The 5520-nt window shown below is 46.8% G+C and overlaps 1 long non-coding RNA gene across 1 annotated transcript; it reads left to right on the top strand.

Moving 5' to 3' along the window:
• The first annotated feature begins 896 nt into the window (after nt 1-896).
• On the top strand, nt 897-5520 carry LOC116079835. The gene is made up of 2 exons (XR_004114166.1): nt 897-978; nt 4995-5520. It is a non-coding gene; the product is annotated as an uncharacterized LOC116079835 (long non-coding RNA).

The raw sequence follows: 5520 nt of genomic DNA, 5'->3' as shown, positions 1-5520 counted from the left end.
TTAAACCTCCCCATTAATTTATTCATTGTTTTCCTGCTATGGAACCCAGTGATAATTACAGCAGTAACCAGCTAGCACATTATGCAGCCCCTCTTCCATATACTCTGCACGGATTTTATCTATGCTTAATCTACGTGACAACTCCATGAAGCCAGACTTGTTACAAAGACCTATCTTTTGGACCAAGCAGCTGAGATGCAGAGAGCTTAACAGATGCATGATTTAAACACTGCTCTCAAATTTTGTGTGCTGCAAGTTCACCCCTCCCATGCATCGGGGTCAAGAGGTATCTAAGATGACACTGAGGCAGCTTAATATATTTGCAGATTAATGGACTGGTGGGTTAATATGAAAGTGGCCTTATGACAAAGGAGAGTTTTGCCTGACACACCGCTCTGTCTCCCCATGAGACTTCACTGTACCCCAGTACAGCCAGAAGCTACACCAGACACCAGCATCATGCTCTTGAATTTTTCTGCCTCCACCATGAGCTAAACAAGCCTCTATTCTTTGCAAATCATTCAGGCACAGGTATGTTGTTATAGCAACAAAAAAATGGGCTAAGACAACTGATTTTTGCTCCAGACTGTACAAGAAGCTATGCGCAGAGCTGAACTTGAATGTCAACATTTAATCCTAGAATTTTCTTTGTTCCCTCTCCTCTCTTGCCTTCCTACCATCCTCTGGTCCCAAATACACTTCTGCTCCCTGATGCAGACATACTCTGAGCTCTGGCCACCCATCTAACCTATTCCTCCTCTCCGGGAGGACTCTTACTCCCTCCCACTCTGTTTTCCTGAGAAAGGCTGATCCACACTACAGCATCCAAGGCCGTCATCAGCACAGCATATTACCTCTCCGTAAGAAGACATGATTTGTTTCCACATCCTGTGACACGGGTGTGTAAGAGGCACGGGGCCACGTGCCATGAAGCTTGAGCCTTGGAATCAAGTGACCTGGATTTCATGCCTGCTGCCAGTAAGTGTCACGACCTTGGCGAGTCTCTGGGCTGCTCTGAGTTTCTGTGTTCTTTGAAATTGCTGGAGTCTGGCTTGCTTTAGGCAGGGCTGTGGTAAGGGCTAAGTGAAATAAGGAAGGCTAGGCTCCAACCCCACTGGCGGGGCACAAAACAGGAAGCAGGAAATATATGCCTTTGTTTGGGTTCTGTTTACTCGTTGCTCTCTCAAGTCTACATTTTTTTTAAAAAAGGATTTATTTTCATTTCATGTGTATGAGTGGTTTTGCTTGCATGTATGTGCCCATGCAGTGTGTGCCTAATGTTCATGGAAGCCAGAAGAGAGCACTAGATCCCATGGAACTGGAGTTAAGGATGATGTGAGCCACCATGTGGGTACTGAGAATCTGAGTCCTCTGTTAGAGCAACAATTGCTCTCAACCATTGAGCCGGCTTGCTAGCCCCTCAAGCCTGATTTTTAAAAGTACCTCAGAGACTGGTGAGATGGCTCAGTGGGTAAGAGCAGTGACTGCTCTTCTGAAGGTCCTGAGTTCAAATCCCAGCAACCACATGCTGGCTCACAACCATCCGTAATGAGATCTGATGCCCTCTTCGGGTTCATCTGAAGATAGCTACAATGTACTTATGCATAATACTAAATAAATATTTAAAAAAAAACAAAAACAAAAAAATGCCACTGGGCGGTGGTGGCACACGCCTTTAATCCCAGCACATGGGAGGCAGAGGCAGGAGGATTTCTGAGTTCGAGGCCAGCCTGGTCTATGGAGTGAGTTCCAGGACAGCCAGGGCTATACAGAGAAAACCTGTCTCAAAAAACCAAAAAAATTAAAAAATTAAAAAAACAAAATGAAACAAAAATATCTCAGATATTGAAGCACAGTTTATTACCTATTTATAACTGTGCTTATTTGTAACTGAGCTCCCTTCTACCCCCTAAGACTCTTTGTTAGGGTATAGGCTATAAAACTGCTGCCAGGTAAGGCCCTGCAAATGAGGTTTTTGACAGAAAGAGGCAACAAACAAAGGCACAGCAGCCAGTATAGGGAGGCATGCCTTTAATCCCAATACTGAGAATACAGAGGCAGGTGGATCTCTGTGAGTTGGAGGCTAGCCTGGCTGACATAGTGCATTCCAGTCTGGTCAAATTTTCACATGGTGAGACTATCTCAAAAAGAAAAGGAGAGGGAAAGAAAAGGAGAAAAAGACATGGCATATGAAAGATACCCACAGTAAGTACCCCAAAGCAGACAGGATTATATGGACAAGGTAGAGGCCATGTTGGGTAGAAAGGAAGCTATTTCTGGCATTACTTCTTTGTTGCTTAAAACTCAGGATGGTGGCTAGAGATGAGACATAATTGGTGGAGTGCTCGCCTAGTGTACAAGAGGCCCGCATCTGACCCCCAGGTACGGTGGCACCTGTGACCCCAGCACTCAGAAGGTATGGGTAGAGATGTTATAGGTCCATCATCAGCTACACCAAATTTGAGGCTATATTTATCTCAAAACAAATAAACAAATAATAAAGGATGAAGGAAGGAAATTCTTGGTTGGTCCACACATCCTGGAGATGGCATCGAAGGCTTAGGGAGGCAGAGGAACTTGCCAAGGTTAGACAATGAGTAAGAATAAAGCCATTCGGTTCGGGCCACTGAACACCAAACGCTTATGCTTTTATCGGCAGACCACACTGCCGCTCTCCTGAGCCCCGCCCTCTCTGCTAGGACATTTGAATGAGGTGGGAGGGATCAGACATGCGAGGTATGAGCAGCTTCCTGCCCTAGAGCCCCCGCAAGGACACAACCAAGTGGTCTCTTGGTGAACAGCTAAGAGCACTGTGGTGACCTCATTGCTCATGTCTTCTGTCCCTCCACTTCTAATTGAGATGTCAGCGTCTGCCTCATTCCTTCCCATTCTGGACACCTGGCATGGGAGGGCTCTCAGTGGAGGCCAACGATTCCCTCCTTCATCATGAAGACATAAACTGTGGGGTGCCAGACAAGCACAGTCTCATTACCCCCATCTCTACTCCTCTCCTCTCCTTGCCCCTTCTCTCTGCCCTGCCCTCTGCCTCCTCCTCCTCTCCCATCCAGTTACTCTCCCACCTTCTACATGCCCCAAGATGAAAGGGACAATTAATCCTGCTACCACCTCCACCCATGAGCTAGGCTGTTGTTGGTCCCCTGGCTATCAACATCCCTACCAGGGCTGCTTCACCAGTCCTGGAAAAGCGTGGCTAATTGGAAACGATTTCATGCATCTTTCTGAGGCAAAGAGGACTCTTCCAAACTAAACAAAGGTTTTCACCCAGAGGCATGCTATCAACATAGAGGGCTGTGGGCTTACCTGTCATCCAAACCTGTTGTTTCTACCTTGACATTCCAGCCTGGATGCTGGATGTCAATGTCTGTGACACATCCACCCTCTAGAGCACCATGAACAGCAGAGCATTGGAGGGCATCGGGTGAGTGTGTCTGTGTCCTGCCTAGGGTCCCCTCAGTTGGGGAGCTAAAGTGAATTGAAGACTCACTACACACATGACACTGCACTAGGCACTGGGGACACCGGATGATAAATAATCCACATAGTGCTCCCAGGGAGTTCTGATAAAGAGGGACAAACAGTTAACAGATAAGATCTACAATCAAGTGGTGTCAAGTGTTTCAGAGCTGGTGAGACATGGGTGAAGAACAGTGCAACTTTAGATAAAGGGAGGTGGGGGGTGGGGCGCTCTTGTTCTGGACAGCATGTGAACTGCCTGCTTTCTTTATGCAAATATCATGTTCCAGAGAAGGCAAGCATTGGTGAATCACATTGGGGGAGGTTCATTTATTGGTTGGCTTGTTGTTTTGGTTTTGGTTTTCTGAGATGGGCCGGACATAGCGGAGGATGGATGGCCTTGAAGTCCTGAGTCTCCTACTAACACTTCCCCAGTTCCAAGATCACAGGAATGCATCAACAAGCCCAGCTTTTCAAATAGCATTTTAAATCTGACATGGGAGAGGCTTACGGGTTAGCCTCCTCTGAGTTCAGAGGAACCTCAGTTTACTCCGAAGAAAAATGGGTTTAATATTGCTTTCCCTCCCAGCTGTGAGGCTATGGAGAGACTTGTGGAGTGAAATTTTAATTTTGTGAAGCTACTACATTATTACATCAAAGTAATGCGGGTGCCATTAAAATGAAGGCAGTGCTGGTGAACTAAGGTAGCACCTCTAGGTCTGTGATAATCCAATTCCGATGTGTTCCGCAGGCTGAGATGAAGATCACATTAGGGTGGCTTCCAAATCCCGGGCGGGCAGGGATGGCATCTTCTTATTAAACTTCCTGAGGCTTGGAAGCACTTTGTGGTTGCTCATGGCTGTGGTTAGTTGTCGGCTGTAGAGAGCATCCTGCCTAAGGGTATCTATTACTGCCTTCATCTCAGCCTACTGGTTAACCTCAAGACCCCAGTTTCCATTCTCCACAATCCACCCGTGATAAGAACATAAAAATGAAACATTACCCATCAGCCTTCTTCACCCCAGCTCCTTGCATCAACGGACAGCCTCCATCTAAACATGGGAGGAGCCTATGGGAGCCTGACAGACATGGGGGGTGGGTTGTCATCCCAGGGAGAGGCCACTGCTCGCTCACTTCATGGAGTTTCTTCCTCTGGATACTACATTTATTCTGTGGTAAAATAGAATGATTGCCACTTGTAAGGGAATTTATTTCCTTCAAATAATACTGCTAAATTGAAAGATTTACAGCACACAGCTCCAGGAGGGTGCTCAGCAGCAATCAGGTGCTTGCCTGAGTCCCTGCCCCCTGGGGAACCCCTGCAGATGCCATCACAGCTCAGGTATGAGGGCAGATGAGATGGAAACGGGGAACGTGGTCCAGAAACGACTTTTGACACTGTTTGTGGAGAGTTAGACTATCACCCGGGTGGGTGAGGACCGGATGGAAGATCAAGGGCAAATGTGTCTTCAGCAGACATTTCAAAACCTCAAAATACAGATTTTCTTTTTCCTTTTCAGGGATACAAGTATGGATTCATCAGCCAGAATGTTTACTCTGGTCTGGTCTACTCCAGGCAAATCAGAGACACCCCCCCTCAATATTTCTAATACAGCACTGGAGCTCTCATTTTAGAAAGGAGAAGACAGAAGGATAAAGATGAGAGCCTAGAAGAGAGAAGGCAGGTGCAGAAGAGCATTACAGCCTCTCTCCCTGGGCCTGACCTCCAGCACAGCATGGCTGCCATCGCAAGCCTGGACATTGTTCTCCTGTTAAGGATGAGGATGTGGAGAGGCTAAAGCATCTGCCCAGGTTCAGATGGCTGGTTGGTGACAATGATATTTTCTCTGCTTAACTCGGGGCCAGTATCAAAGTGAAGTTTCAAGTTGACCTCCCTACAGGGTTCTGTCAAGGGTGAAGCACATGGCTATTCTCTTTCTCCCTCTGTTCTTTAAGGGGCTGAAGAATGGCTAGGTTTAGACTTCAGCTCTAGTGTCCTTTCCTGTTGGTAAGTTTGGTTTCTAAATAAATAATTATCCTGTCCAC

The sequence above is a fragment of the Mastomys coucha genome, unplaced genomic scaffold (genome assembly GCF_008632895.1).
Source record: "Mastomys coucha isolate ucsf_1 unplaced genomic scaffold, UCSF_Mcou_1 pScaffold6, whole genome shotgun sequence".
Classification (NCBI taxonomy): Eukaryota; Metazoa; Chordata; class Mammalia; order Rodentia; family Muridae; genus Mastomys; species Mastomys coucha.
Note: the sequence above shows the minus strand (reverse complement) of the source record. Positions and strands in the feature narration are given on the sequence as shown.